At 38.2% G+C, this 16,628-nt stretch overlaps 1 pseudogene; it reads left to right on the top strand.

The window, feature by feature from the left end:
- Positions 1–13,281: 13,281 nt before the first annotated feature.
- On the top strand, positions 13,282–14,260 carry LOC140531108 (BTB/POZ domain-containing adapter for CUL3-mediated RhoA degradation protein 1 pseudogene; annotated as a pseudogene).
- Positions 14,261–16,628: the final 2,368 nt, after the last annotated feature.

Here is a 16,628-nt window from a genome sequence, read left to right as displayed (position 1 = left end):
AACATGAAAAGTTAATAGCCACATTAGTGACAGCCTAAAGTTGAGTGTGTATTGCTTCCAGCCCCAGCATTTTCTGTCTTCTTGTTTTTGCGGACCTTGGCACTCCCTGGAAATTCGTCCTCCCTCCTCAGCACACAAAGGGGACTGGATTCATACAAACTTTAATCAGAGAAGCAAACAGAAAACCTTCAGAGTCCATAAATATCACTGGCATTTGAGTCTGTGTTTTCCTTTTGAGAAATTCTATGAGCCTCCTTTGGCTTTAGCAATCTTATCCTTATCAATATAGGGAGACCTATCAACATAGGTCCCATGTACATTTACTTCAATGCATTGTTTGCATGTATTATAGCATTTTTGTAGGCATAAAAAACAACCTCGCATAAGTTTTTTTTTTTTAATGTATCTGCATTTTGTCCAGTTATATGCTAGATAAGGTGAACAACCTCATTGTTTGCATGACCAGTGTTTATAGCACACTGCCTGATTGGTCCATATTGAATATTTTAGTAAATGTTCTCTCACACTTAACCACCCAACTCTTCTTCATCTCTGTCTCTGTCTCTCTCAATCTCTGTGTGTCTCCCTGTCTCTTCCTGCCTCTCACTCTATTTTTATGTCTCTGTGTCTATCTCTGTCTCTGTTTCTCTCTGTGTGTCTCTGTTTCTGTATGCCTCTGTCTCTCTCTCTCTCTCCCTCCTCATGTTCCTTACAAAAATCCTAGAAATCTTCTAATTCAGAAATATAATTGGACAAGATAAGACGATATGTGGAGCTCCAATCCATTAGTCATATGTACTGGGACTCACTCTTTGAACCTCAGCTTACTTTTACAGCTGTTATCAGTAAATTGGCCAAGGAACACTTATTAAATATCCACTATGTGCCAGATAGAATGCTAGGAAAACAAAAGAAAAAAATGAAATGGTCCCCACCCTCATGACATTTGTGTTCTAGCAAGAAAACAGCAAGTACACAGATAAATATATAGAACATAAATTCAAAGTAACCACAAGACAGTTTTAGAAGGAGGCAAGAACCAAGCTAGAAAGGCTTAAACACAAGATAATATCTGAGCTGTACTTTGAAGGAAGCTAGGGAATCTAAGAAGCAGAAGCTCTTGGGGCAGTCCTCAATAATTTTGAAGTAGTCCTGAGACCACAATGTTTGAGAAGCACTGGACCAGATGGCTAGAATAGCATATAACCTTGTCAGCTTAAGGAAAATAAATCTGAAGTCAGTCATAAAATACCAATGTGGTACAGCAGCAGAAGAAATTTCTTTGAAAGGAGAATCATTTAACTTCAAAACTGGAAGAGAACTTAGTAGCTATTGAGTTCTACTCATACTTTCCTGCCACACTGTCCTTCCCAATCTCAACATACCCACCCAATGGTCCAGACTTGGCTTGGAGACTTCTACTTAGGGGAACCTACTAACCCACAGGATCTGGTTCTAATTCCAGCTCTGTTACTTCCTACTTATATAACTCCAGACAATTTATTTTCCCTCTCTTGCTTCACTTAGCTATAAAATGATGGGACTGGATTAGGATAACCTTTAAAGTGTCTTCTAATTTAAAAATTATATGATATTAGGATAAGTAAAAAAAGGGGGGAAATAGACTGCCTCAGGAGGGGGTGAGATTTTCCTCACTTGAGAGCTCCAGGAAAAGATTGGATAACTACTTTTTGGGGAAGGCATTCTACCTTACATTCAACATGATCTAGAGGGCCCTCTAATGCTGACATTATATGAACTTTGCCCACTCTTTCATGGAATGCAGGTATTAGAGCTGGATGAGACTTTACATGTTGGCAGTCAAACTTTCCACATAGTAGGGGAGCTATTTATACAGAATTATGATGGATGCTCAATAAATCAACACCTTAAGATGTTCTTCACCTTATACACACACACATAGAAATATAAAATACCTGTGTGTAAATATATATGTATACATATATTCACATGTGTATATGTGCAAAAGTGTGTGCACACATGCACACATATGGACCCTATAATTCTCATCTTTTAATCACTAGAGGCAGAAGTGAATAGAGTGCTAGAACTGAAGTCAGGAAGCCCTAAATTTAAATCTAGCAACAGACACTAGCTATGTGACACTGGGTGAGTCACTTAAACTGTCTGCCTCAAATTCTTTATCTGCAAAATGGAAATAATAGTAATACCTATTTCTCAGGGTCGTTGTGAGGTTAAAGTGAATTATTTTGAAAGTGCTACATAGATGCTAGCTGTCATTACAGAGCCTCACAAGTTAGAAAGAACCTTAAATGGTCATCTATTCCACCCATACCTCATAATTTATTGACATTATCTCAGACAAGAAACCAGGAAGACATTCGCTTCCTCCTTATAGACTTGTAGGTAAAGAGAACTCATTACCTTCAAAATAGCCCATTTAATCTCTGAAAAGTCATAATTGTTAGGAAACTTTCTTTTTTATTATGTTGCAAAGCAATGACAGTTCTAATTAGATGATGCCTTGGACAGATATCACCCTATAGCAAACCACACCTCAAAAGCCCTTTTTTTGCCATAAAAGATTAGGATTAGGATTGACTCAATCAACTATTACTTTTAACTTCAGTATTCTTTATGCCCTAGATGGCCTGTAAAAATAATACAGACAGAACTTAATCCTTCATGAAAGCAGAACTACATAATTTTATACTTCAAGGACTTTGCAGTGTGTGTATATGGGGGGAGGGGGGTCAGGCCGAGTGGAGAATTAATTCTTTCCACCAATGCAGATTGCTATCCCTATTATTTTTCTTGTCTTAGTAGATCATTTGTGAAAAGTGTTGTGGCAAAAACAAACAAATAAAAAAAAATACATCCAGGTACTCTGAAGCTTGTATGATGATGAACATGTTCCTACCTTACCTAGGTACATTCTTTGGCAACAGATTTATCCTGAGACCATAAGAGCCATTGAAAAGAATAAGAGGGTTCAAATTCTGTTTCTGTTACTTACAACGTGTACGATCTTGGTAAAAATGAATACCTATGTGGGCCTCAAATTGTCATCTGTAAATTAAGGAGTTCAGATTAAGAGCTCCTATCTGGTACAGTGGAAAGAGATCTGGTCCTGAATCAGGGAGACCTAAGATCAAATTTAGTCTCAGATACTTACTGCTGTGACTGAAGGGGACCAGTGCAGAACCAGAGCTGTCCAAGATAGCTCCACCTCAGCAAACTGATAGGAGATCCTGAGCCCCAGAGGGGTGGAGCCCATAATTGCTAACACCAGGACCCCAGGCATACCTTAGCACAGCCAGGGGAATCTGGAAGACACTAGCACAGATTGGGTTCACCAACCCTTGAGCTTACCTATGCTATTGCTCAGGAGAAGAGACCTCCTACAACCAGACCACTCCTCCCCCACACTTAATGCAACTAGCTCCAGGGCAACTCCTGGGAAACTCAGAAAGACTTCACCTGACCTCTGCTTTGGCACATCAGCCAGCTCAGCACCAGGCAAGCTGCAGGATTTTAGCTTCTAGCTGAAAGAACCAGAGGCCACAATGTACAAAGCCTCAAGTTCTAAGCATAAGAACTGTGGAACAGAGCTCCCTGTGCCCCAGAAGCAGGGATCCAATTTAAAAGTTAGGAAAAGTGTATTCATGAGCAAGAAGCAAACCAGAAAAGATAAGATCATAGAATCTTTCTATGGGAACAAGGACCAAAACATGAATACTAAAGAGGACAGGATTGAGACTGTACTCCCATCTGAAACTTCAGAAGGGAATATGAACTGATCTCAAGCCCAAAGAGCATTCTTGGAAGAGCTCAAGAAGGAATTTAAAAGCCAAATTAGAGAAGTAGAAGAAAAACTGGCCAATGGCTTTTAAAATATGAAAAAAGAAATCATGGAAGAATTTAAAAGGAAAATTGGACAAATGGAAAAGGAAATACAAAAACTAACTGGAGAAAATAACTTCTTAAAAGGAACAACTGGGCAAATGAAAAGGAGATGCAAAAGTTAACTGAATAAAACAATCTATTAAAATTAGAATTGGGCAAGTAGAAGTTAATGACTCTATGAGACATGAAGAATAATTAAAATAGAATTTAAAAAATTAAAAGGTAGAAGAAAATATAAAACATCTCACTGGAAAAGCAACTGACCTGGAAAAGAGATCCAGAAAATAAAATCTAAGAATTATTGGTCTACCTGAAAGCCATGATAGAAAAAAGATCCTGGACAATATCTTCCAAGAAATCGTTGAGGAAAACTGCCCAGAGGTCCAATATCCAGAGGAAAAAATAGTCATCAAAAGAATGCACTGATCACCTCCTGAAAGGGATCCAAAACTGCAAACATTGAGGAATATGGTTGCCAAATTCCAGAACTATCAAGTGAAGGAGAAAATATCACAAGCAGTCAGGAAGAAACAACTCAGATATCAAGGAGCTACAGTCAGGATCACACAGGACCTTGCAGCTTCTACATTAAAAGATCAGAAGAATTGCAAAAATGATATTCTGTAAGGGAAAGGGGCTTAGACTACAACCAAGGATCAATTACCCAGCAAAACTGAGCATAATATTTCAGGCAAAGAGATGGACATTCAATGAAATAAGGGATTTCCAGACCTTCCTGATGAAAAGGTCAGAGTTTAGTAGAAAATTCAGTCTTCAAACACAAGTCTCAAGAGAGGCATAAAAGGGAAAAGGGGGAAAAAAACATGTTATTCAATATGGGCCAACAGTTTGCATTCCTATAACGAAAGATGTTACTTGATAATCTTGAGAATTGTATATTTATTACGATATTTAAAGGGGATATACATAGATAGAGGGAGTGGGTATAAGGTAAATGATGATAAAAATATGATTTAAGAGTGCATAGGGATTGTAATAGGAGATGTGAAAAGGAGGAGGCAGAAAAAGGGAAATTATATCACAGGAAGACATATTAGACACAAGACACAAAAGCATATTAGAGTAAAGAGAAAGAGGGGGAGAGATGAACACTGTTTGAGATTTACTCTCATCTGATTTGGTTCAAGGAGGGTACGGCAAACTCAGTTAAGGATAGAAATCCAACCAGTTCTACAGGCAGTAGGAGAGGAAAGGGGAAAGAAAGGAGAGGGGAGGCTAATAGGGAGGGAAGAAGTAATAATGAGAAAGGGGAGCAAAAGGGAAGGGGGCTGAAAGACGGGAGAGAAGGCTGAGTGAAGGCAGTGGTCAAAAATTAAAACTCTATTGTGGAGGGGAAGGGAGAAGGGAGAATTAAAAGCATAAGCTGATGGAAAGAGTATGGAAGGAAAGACACAGATAGTAATAATAACGGTGAATGTGAATGGGATGAACTCTCCCATAAAATGGAGGTGGATAGTAGAATGGATTAAAAACCATAATCCAACAATATATTGTTTACAAGAAACATATTTGAAACAGGGGTACACACACAAGGTAAAAGTAAAAGGTTGGATCAGAATATATTATGTTTCAGCTGATGTAAAAAAAAGCAGGGATAGCAATCCTAATCTCAGACAAAACAAAAGCAGTAATAGATCTAATCAAAAGAGATAGGGAAGGAAACTACATCTTGCTGTAAGTCAGCATAGACAACAAAGCAATATCATTACTAGATATGTATGCACCAAGTGTTACAGCATCCAAATTCTTATAGTTATAGCAAGAGACAGACAGCAAAACTATACTAGTGGGGTACCTCAACATCCCGCTCTCTGAACGTGATAAATCTAAACTTAAAATAAGCAAGAAAGAAGTTAAGGAGGTGAATAAAACTCTGGATTAGGTAGATATGATAGATCTCTGGAGAAAATTGAATGGGGACAGAAAGGAATATACCTTTTTCTCAGAGGTACCTGGCACATATACAAAAGTTGACCATGTACTGGGGCATAAAAACCTTACAATCCAGTACAGAATAGCAGAGATAACTAACATATTCGTCTCAGATCATAATGCAATAAAAATTATATGTAATAAATGGCCATGGAGAGATACACCAAAAATTAATTGGAAACTAAATAACCTAATCCTAAAGAATGAGTGGGTTAAACAACAAATCATAGAAACAATCAGCAACTTCATTCAAGAGAAGGACAATAATGAGACAACCTACCAAAACTCAGGGGATAATGCAAAAGCAGTTCTTAAGGGAAGTTTTATATCATTGAAATCCTATGTGAATAAAATAGAGAAAGAGGAGATCAATGAATTGGGAGTGCAGCTGAAAAAATTAGAAAAAGAACAAATTGAAAATCCCCAAGTAAATGCCAAATTAGAAATACTGAAAGACAAAGGAGAGATTAATAAAATTGAAATTAAGAAAACTATTGAACTAATAAATAAAACAAAGAGTTGGTTTTTTGAAAAAACAATGAAGTTGATAAACTTTTGGTCAATTTCACTAAAAAAAAGAAAGAAGAAAACCAAATTACCAATATCAAAAATGAAAAGGGTGAATTCACCTCCAACGAGGAGGAAATTAAAACAGTAATTAGATATTACTTTCCCCAACTGTATGCCCATAAATATGACAATATAAGTGAGATGGGTGGATATTTTAAAAGAAATATAAATTATCTGGATTAACAGAAGTGGAAGCATTATGCTTAAATAACCTCATCTCAGAAAAAGAAATTGAACATGGCATCAACTCTGTAGGAAAAAATCTCCAGGGCCAGATGGATTTACAAGTGAATTCTATCAAATATTTAAAGACTAATTATCTCCAATAGTATGTAGACTGTTTGGGAAAACTAAAGAAGAAAGAGTCCTAGCAAATTCTTTTTATGATACAAATATGGTTCTCATACCTCAACAAGGAAGAGCCAAAACAGAGAAAGAAAATTATAGACTAATTTCTCTAATGAATATAGATGAAAAAATTATAAATAAGATATTAGCAAAAAGACTACAGCAACTTATCAAGGGAATAATACATTATGATCAGGTAGGATTTATGCCAGGAATGCAGATTGGTTCAATATTAGGAAAACTATCAACATTACTGATCACATCAACAACAACACTAACAGAAACCATATAATAGTCTCAACAGATGTAGAAAAAGCTTTTGTCAAAATACATTGCCCATTCCTATTGAAAACACTGGAGAGCATAGGAATAAATGGAGCCTTTTATAAAATAATGAACAGTATCTACCTAAAACCATCAGCAAGCAATATATGAAAAGGGGATCAGCTAGATGCATTTCCAATAAGATCAGGGGTGAAACAAGGATATCCATTATCATCACTGTTATTCAATATGGTAACTAGAAATTTTAACGTTAGCAATAAGAGTAGAAAAAGAGATTGAAGTAATTACAATAGGCAAAGAAGAATCTAAGTTATCCCTCTTTGCAGATGATATGATGATATACTTAGAATCCCAGAAAATCAACTAAAACCTACTTCAAACAATAAACAACTTTGGCAAAGTTGCAGGTTACAAAATAAACCCAGATAAACCATCTGTATTTCTATATATATTACTAACAAAGCCCAACAGCATGAAATAGAAATAGAAATCCCATTTAAAGATACTGTATACACCATAAAATATCTGGGAATCTACCTGCAGAAACAAATCCAGGGACTATATGAACACAATTACAAAACACTTCACACAAATAAAGCAGATCTAAGTAAGTGGAAAAACTGTGGCTCATAGGTGGCCAAGCTAATATAATAAAAATGACAATTCTACCTAAATTAATTGACTTATTTATTGCTACACCAATCAAACTATCAGATAATTATTTTCTAGACCTAGAAAAAATAATATCAAAATTCATCTGGAAGAACAAAAGGTCCAGAATATCAAAGGAATTAATGAAAAGATACTAGGCAAGATGGCCCAGCCCTACCAGATCTCAAATTGTATTATAAAGCAGCAGTCATCATAACCACTTGCAACTGACTAAGAAATAGAGGGGTAGACCAGTGGAATAAGTTAGGTACTCATGACACAGTAGTTAGTGAATATAGCAATCTACTCTTTGATAAACCCAAGGACCCCAGCTTCTGGGATAAGAACTTACAGTTTGACAAAAACTGCTGGGAAAACTGGATAGCAGCATGGCAGAAACTGGGCACAGACCAATACTTGACACTGTGCACAAGAATAAAGTTCAAGTGGATACATGATCTAGGTATAAAGATTGATACTATAAACAAATTAGGGGAACAAGGAATGGTGTATTTGTCATATTTATGGAGAATGGAGAAATTTTTGATCAAACAAGAGATAGAGAATATTATGAAGTACAAAATGGATAATTTTGATTACATTAAATTGAAAAGTTTTTGCACAAACCAACTCAATGCAACAAAGATTAGGAGGGAAGCAGAAAACTGGAAAATAATTATTGCAACTGGTGTCTGTGATAAAGGACTCATTTCTAAAATATGTAGAGAACTGAGTTGAATGTGCAAGAATAGAAGTCATTCCCAATTGATAAATGGTCAAAGGATATGAACAGGCTGTTTTCAGAGGAAGAAATTAAATCTTTCTGTAGTCATATGAAAAAATGCTCTAAATCACTATTGATTAGAGAGATGCAAATCAAAATAACTCTGAGGTACCACATCCCACCTATCATATTGGCTAACATGACAAAACAGAAAGATGATAAATGTTGGAGAAGATGTGGGAGAGTTGGAACACTAATTCACTATTGGTGGAGCTGTGAGACAATCCAACCGTTCTGCAGAGCAATTTGGAACTATGCCCAAAGGGCTACAAAAATGTGCATACTCTTTGACCCAGCAATACTGTTTCTAGGACTGTATCCCAAAGAAATCATAAAAATGAGAAAGGATCCCTCATGTACAAAAATATTTATAGTAGCTCTCTTTGTGGTGGCCAAGTTCTGGAAATTGAAGGGATGCCCATCAATTGGGGAATGGCTGAATAAGTTGTGGTATGTGAATGTAAGGGAATACTATTGCGCTATAAGAAATGATGAGCAGGAAGATTTCAGAGAGGCCTGGAAGGACTTATGTGAACTAATGCTGAGTGAAAGGAACAGAACCAGGAGAACCTTGTACACAGCAACAACCACAGTGTGAAAAGAATTTTTCTGGTAGACTTTGCCCTTCACAGCAATGCAAGGACCTAAAAAATTCCCAATGAACTCCTGAGACAAAATACCATCCACATCCAGAGAAAGTGTTAGGTTTTGTTTTGTTTTTCATGGTTTCTCCCATTCATTTTAATTCTTCTATGCAACATAACTAAGGTGAAAATGTATTTAATAAGAATGTATGTATAGAACCTATATAAGATTGCATGCCATCGGGGGAGGGAGCAGGATGTGAGGGTGGAAGGAGAGGGGAGGGAGGGAAAGAAAATCTAAGATATATGGAAGTGATTGTAGAAAACTGAAAACAAATAAATTAATTTTAAAAAAGAACTTCCCAAGATTATCGAGAAAATAGAATGAGGCAATATGTGTAAAATGCTTAGCATGTTGCCTGACACATAGTAGGTTTGTTATTATTATTAATTACCTGTAGTTCTTCACAGTCCCTTCTAGATCCAAATATGGACTTCCCTGTTTCTAATAACACCAGCATCCTTCACTGAAATTAACTTCTACTTGTTTTTTCCTTGCTTGGAAAGCAGTAGATGATTGACTCATGAGATACAGTGATGAATGTGATTTGGAGTTAAAGCATCTGGGTTTGAATCCCACTTTTTCATCTAACTATCTATCTGACCCTGGGTACGTCATTTTTCATCCATGAGCTTGAGTTTCCTCATCACAAAAATGAAAATATGATTTCTAACATACCTTACATCTTTAAACCTATGAGTTTATGAACAAACCTGTTGAACTGAAATAAATTAAAGCCTTTCAAGTTGGAAGGCTCTCTAAGAAATTGCCCTCTATTTGTCTAGAATCCAAAGTCATCTCAACATCTTAATGAGCCATCAGAGGGGGACTTTGCTGAATGGTAAAGAGTGAACCCAAGTTATACAAGTTAACTTAGTCAAGAACCTTGGTTTTCTTCACTTTTCAGCTCAGCAAATACCATCAAATCATTTCATTTCATTTGAATAGCGATCATTCCTAAAGTCTAACTAAGAGGTTCTTAATGTGGAGTCCATGAACTTGTGTTTCATAAAAAAAAAAAATAATAAGTGGGTTTCAACATAATGGGTTTCCTTTATAATCCTAATGCTTTTGTTTTATGAATTAAAAAATATTTAAACCCTTTCTGAAAAGGGGTCTTGAAGCTACACTAGACTTTGGCCAAAGGGTCTAGTACATAAAAAAGGTTAGGAATCCCTGGATATCTTCCTGGGAGTGGAAAACAGAAACCAGACAGGATGGGAAGTCTCCTTTCCAAAAATCCTTCAGGAATCCCAAATAATTACACATTCCATTTCGCCTAACTCAAATTCATGGGGTTGGATGGCATTCTGATGTCACTGGCCAGATCTGCTCCTGTCTTGAGTATGGACAACATTTCTATCTCATACCTGCCATAATTCACTATTGGTCCCTTAGAGGGATTAGTAACTTTATAAAGTCTGCTCTTCCTGTTGTAAATTTGTATCCAAGCAACCTGCACACTTTCAATAAATATATAGTTTTCCAAAACCTTCATACACTAAGGATTGCTCTCAGACTTATCTGTTTGAATGAGCAGCACCTGGCTGCTGTCATTTTTCTCTATGAAATAAAAAAAAAAAAACGTACATACTTCCTTCTCCTTTTCAAATTATTGTTGTAACTGAGACAGTCTTCAGTTTTCAGGGAATGGTGAAACACTGTTGGCTGGAATTCTCCAGAACGTGTAGAGAAGCAATATCAAGAAAAAGATATTGGTCTGAATGGATCCAAAAATCTTGAATTTCCACAGACCTGTATAAGATCTATAGTTTCCTAATAAATATATTTTCTTTGTCATAATAATTATAAAAGAAATTATTTTAAGCATCAAAAAAATAGATGATGCATTTTTGTCTCCAAATATGAGTCATCCTTTTTTTTTCTTTTACAGTTACATGGTTAACAGTTGTCACTAATTGTAGAATTAAATGATAAATCCAATGGAATCTCAATTTCTAATAGAATCATTGATTCAAAATTGGAAAAGACCTCTGAAGTCATAGGATCATAGATTTAGGGTTGGAAGAGGCTTTGGATGACATCTTGTCCAACCTACTCATTTTATAAATGAATAAAAGGACAGTTAGAGAGATTCAATGACTTGCCCCAGGGCGTATAATGGCAAATGAAGAAATTCAGCCTAAATCCTCTTACTCCATAGCCAAGTTCTCTTCTTGTAACATGGGCTGGCCATGTTGTTTGAATGCCAAGCACAAGTTTGCCAAAAGCACTTTTTTATGGAGAACTCATACAGGGCAAGTGTTCACATAGTGGTCAGAAGAATTGATTACAACGACACTTTCAGTGTCTCTCCGAGGAACTCTGGAAGTCATTGGGTAACTTGGGAGACACTGGCACAGAACTGCTTGGTATGGTATGCCCACATCAGAGAAGAAGCTGTGCCCTTTGAGTAAAGCAGAGTTGAAACAGCTCAAAGGAAACACAGGATGCTCAAATTTGGAGTATTCACCTCAAATGGTAGTGTGGAATATTTGTGTCTGACCTGTGGTAGAGGATTCCAAGCTCATATTGGTCTGATCAGCCACAGTGGGACACAATGAAACTTGACTGTAGCACAGCGCTACCATTTTGATCCTCCTTGAGGACAAATGACAGCAACCAACCAACATGCTCTTCCTGTTATCTAGTCCACTGGTATCAAACTCAAATAAAACAGATTCCAGCTGCCACATATTGATTGAGAGAAGCACAAATTTATATTATATATGTTTTATTGTATTTTTATTTATTTTGTTAAACATTTCCGAATTAAATTTTAATCTGATTCCGGTGGGCTCTGAGTTTGACACCTCTCATCATCCCTGAATCGCTATTCATCTTTTCTGACATATGGTCATCCATATAGATTGGTGGGCAGCACAGTGCAATGGAATGATTGTTGGGTTAGAAGCTGGAAGAACTGGCTTCAGATTTCAGTTCTATCACTTACTGCCTGTATGATTTACCTGGGCAAATCAATCAATGTCTCTGGGTCCTAGATATCTCAATTATTAAATGGGAGTGGGGGAAGGTTTGAAATAAATGTTTCTAAGGTCTCTTGTGGCTTCTAGTCTATGGGAAGCTCATTACTACATGAAGCAACCTGTTCAACTCCTTGAAATCATTCAGCATATATATATCTATCTATATCTATATCTATATCTATATATAACTGTTCTCTATAAGTAGCATTTATATAGCATTTTAAGGTTTGTGCAATATTTTGCAAAAGTTATCTTTTCACGTTCATAACTACCCTTGGAGGTAGATATTAGTATTGTCCCCATTTTGCAGCTGAAGCACCTTAGGCAGATAGAGGGTTAATCATTTGCAAAGGGTCACATAGCTAATGAATGTGATGTCAGATTTGAACTCAAGTATTCCTGATTCAAGGTCCAGATTTCTATAAAATGTGTTACTTAGCTGCCTATATAATAACCCTGTCAGTGATATTTGATTTACATCTTCTCTGCTTTTCTCTGAGTCTGTTTCCTTATATGTACAGTCAGAGAGCTGGGCTAGATAACTTCTGAGGTCCCTTTTAGCACTGAGTCTATGTTATTTACGTTCTACATCAGGGAGTATTGTAATCTTCAACTTCTACACCACCGCCAAACACAGCCACTTATCTTAAGTAATCTGTGCCTATATTTTTCTTGAAATCCTCTCCTGAAGATCCATCCAGTTCCATGGGGGTATCTCTCTGATTAGACACTTTAAAGAATTATTCCGTCCAAATCCTTCATAAAATATGGTACAGAAAATTGAACACAGATATAGATAGATTCCGTAATCGATGAATACTGAACACCTTCCAAACTCTCCTTGCGTCCTTTCCCCTCTGATTGGAGGGCTGGAGAGTAGAGTCCTAAACCTTGGCCAAAGGTTTCCTTTTTAGAGGGTGGGGCTTGACTTTCCTCACTTTCTATTTTTCATCTGCAACTTTGCTTGGTTTGAACTCCATGGAAATAGATCACCACTGGTGTCCTCCTCCCCACTTTCTACAGTCTATGAAAAGGCAAAAAGGTCAGAGACAGCGTTGGATTTTAAACTCTTCAAACAGATCCTTCAGGCTAGAAATAGAGTGTATGAGGGGGGTAGTGGGGATGACCTGGGCACTTCTGCCACCATCGCCTCCAACGGGAGTGGCCACAATGTTGGCCGAGGCAACCAGTGTGGAATCCCCGGCCATCCCCTCCCCAGGGGGTCCCGAGACCCCAGGCCCGTCACTGCTGCCCACACCTCCCACCCCCTGGGCCACAGGTTGGGGCGCTGCCTAGGACTTCAAGCCACTGAGTCAGAGTAGCCAATATGTGAAGCTGAACGTGGGGGGCTTGCTCCACTACACCCCGCTGCAGACTCTGACCAAGAAGGTCACCTTGCTCAAAGTTATGTTCAGTGGTCTCATGGAGATGCTCACAGACTCCGAAGGTTAGGTGCTGATTAATGGGAGTGGTGGTCATTTTGGAACAACCCTGAGCTACCTTCAGGATGGGTCACTGCCTTTTCTGGAGGGCCCTTGGGAGCTGGGTGAGCTGTTGGGTGAAGCACAATACTACCTGGTTCAGGGCCTCAGTGCGGATTGCCAGTTGACTCTACAGCAAAAGAGAGAGCCTTTCCCCAATCTATTCCCAGGTGACATCTCCACAGGAAGGGCAGAAGTTTGTAGCTATCACCTCTAAGCCAGTGGTGAAGCTACTGCACAACCGAAGTAACAACAAATATTTCTACACCAGCAGGTGGCCAATCTACTAAAAAACAGTGAGCTGTTCAACAAGATGGCATTGTGTTACCACAGGCGGCTGCTCTTTCTCAGTAACATACTGGGGGATGAAATCTGTTGCTGGTATTCTTATGGACAGGGCCAAAAGATTGCTGAAGTCTGCTGTACCTCCATCATCTATGCCACAGAGAAGAAGCAGACCAAAGTATAAGTCCCAGAGGCAAGGATTTTTGAAGAAATATTGAACATCCTGATCTATGAGACACCCTGGGGGCCAGATCCTGCTCTCCTAGAGGCCACAGGGGGTGCTGGGAGGAGAGAAGATGCATCCAAGCCAAAGGATCCATGGCAGAAGACACATTATTCATGAAGAGAGACCTCATGGCCAGCAGGCTGTCTTTGAGAACTGACCTTTCACCCACCTTGCCCTTGAACTAGTTCTCCTCTCTTATTGTTACCATCACCTTAACACTTCCATTCTCTCCTTTCCCATGACTTCTGCTTAGGCTTTGTTGGTCAAGTCATGCAGTTTCCTTTCTCCACTCAGTATTTCAGATTTATGGCACAGTACATTTAGTCCCCTTTATCCTTCTCATTCCTCCAATCCTATCAGCAACATAGTACATTCCAAGGCACATAACACAATGCTTCCCAAAATGTCAAATCTGTTATTTCCAATCCTCCAAAATGCTTGGGTGCAATGTTCTCTCACTCACTGTACCTTCTCCCTAACTCCAGTTCTTACATTCTCCTGTCTTTGCATCCATCATATGTGCATGTTTCAAGTTTTTGGTTCTGCCCATGTTTTCACTTCCTCTTAGTATATATTTTGTACTAAAGTTTTTCTCATGACCTTAACCATCTGCTACATTCCAAACCTATTCCTTTACCCCGGTACATTTTACAGCCACTTCACCTACTATCCTGTCCTTGGCCCTTTTCCCTTCTTAAATTGGTACTGAAGTGACCTGTGGTCTTCCCAGCCTGGTCTCCCCATTTACTTGTTTCTTATTTTTTTTATTAAATGATTGAAATAAAGTTGAATTGCAAGGATAGACTTGGTTCCTGGGGGTGAGGAAAGAAAGAAAATAGAGTGTATGTAACAGATAAGCCTAGAAAAACAACCAAGATTCAGATTGGAAAGAGTTTTAAATACTAAGGTGCAGTGTTTGTATTTTATTTGAGAGACAATAAAAAGACACTGAAGATTCTTGATCAGGGAAGTGGAATGGTTGGACCTGAGTTTAATATTTCTGTTAGTCATTGAACCTTACTTGCAAGCCTTGGTGTCTATACCAATAGCTGTGACCCAGTAGGACATTTAGCATCCATAAAAATCACAGAGTACTTTCATAATAGAAGGAATTTTTTTCTAGACCTAGTGATAGACCACCTTCTCTGCAGACAGACTATATTTCACATGTAACCCCTATCCCAAAGCCCACTGATATAGAAATATCTTCTTACTGTGGAGATGAATTCCCTGTTATGAGTGAGGTCAGGGTGGAGTTGGCAAGAGAAAAGAACTTCAGTTCTCATCTTTGTCATCTTTCAGTTCAGTCTTTTGGGAACTCCCCAAGTGAGAGGTGCTTTCATTGGGAACTCTTCAAGTTTAAAATTCAAGACTCTAGCTCTGACCTCCTTGTGTTCTCATAGACTTTATGAAAGTGAGGAGAAGGATATCAGTGGTCATCTGTTTCCACGCAGTTCAAACCAAACAGAGCTACAGATGGAAAATGGAAACTGAGTAAAGTCAACTCCAACTCTTCAAGTCTTCAAGACTCTTCAGGCCAGCTTCCTTTGAATCCTCTTTCCCCCCCACCTTTGGATGACTCCTGCCCTTTGGAACTGGTCAACCTTCTTTGATCATGAAGTCACTATGGATGATGCTGGCTGCTAGCTTACAGACAGAAAATGGAAGCGGACAACCCCACTTCAGGTTTCTGGAAAAAAAAAAAAAACTCTGGGAAGACACAAGAGGAGCTGGCAGTCTCTGTCATGTCCTTATTCTTAGCTTGCTATGCTAGAGACGTTTGAGAGTTTTCCCCTTGGGTGATATCTAGGACACTTAGTTGAGCTGAGTTATCACTCTCTCAATGAGAGAGGACTTATTGTCTGGTATATGTTCTCCTCTGTATACCTCTGATGATTTTTATTTTGCTACAATTTGCATAAATGGGTATCTTTACTAATCATATGTTCATTGTGAAACTGTTATTATGTGGGAAAGAGCTCAAGCCTTAAATGTAGAGATTGGGGTCCCTTTCACCCTCCAAACGACTAAGTGATCAAAAGTTAGCTTGAACATGATCATATTCCCATAACTAATAATATTTAATGGAGCAAATAAATCTACCTTTAGCTTGGTACCCCTTTACTTTGAGTAGTGGACAGTGATAGCCTCTGGTCTTAACCTCCTAACACCCCACTCCACCCCCCAGAGAAGTGTTAAGGAAGAAAAGACTAGAGTTCTCTAATTTTCCTTCCCTTCTAGTCACAACACTTTACTTCCATACTTTTGCTTAGTCATGTCAGTTGTATTTGACTCCGTGACTCCATTTGGGATTTTCTTGGCAAAGATATGGCAGTCAGTAGTTTGCCCTTTCCTTCTCCAGTTCATTTTACAGATGGCAAAATGAGTCAAAAAGGGTTAAGTGACTTGTCCAGGGTCACAGAGGTAGTGAGTGTCTGAAGACAGATTTGAACTTGCAAAGATGACTTCAGGTCCAGCGCTGTATGCACTATAGAGTCACCTAGCTGTCCATAAATAATCATATC

The sequence above is a fragment of the Notamacropus eugenii genome, chromosome 3 (assembly GCF_028372415.1).
Source record: "Notamacropus eugenii isolate mMacEug1 chromosome 3, mMacEug1.pri_v2, whole genome shotgun sequence".
In the NCBI taxonomy this organism is placed as follows: Eukaryota; Metazoa; Chordata; class Mammalia; order Diprotodontia; family Macropodidae; genus Notamacropus; species Notamacropus eugenii.
The sequence above is the reverse complement of the archived record's forward strand: the minus strand, read 5'-3'. Positions and strand labels throughout refer to the sequence as shown.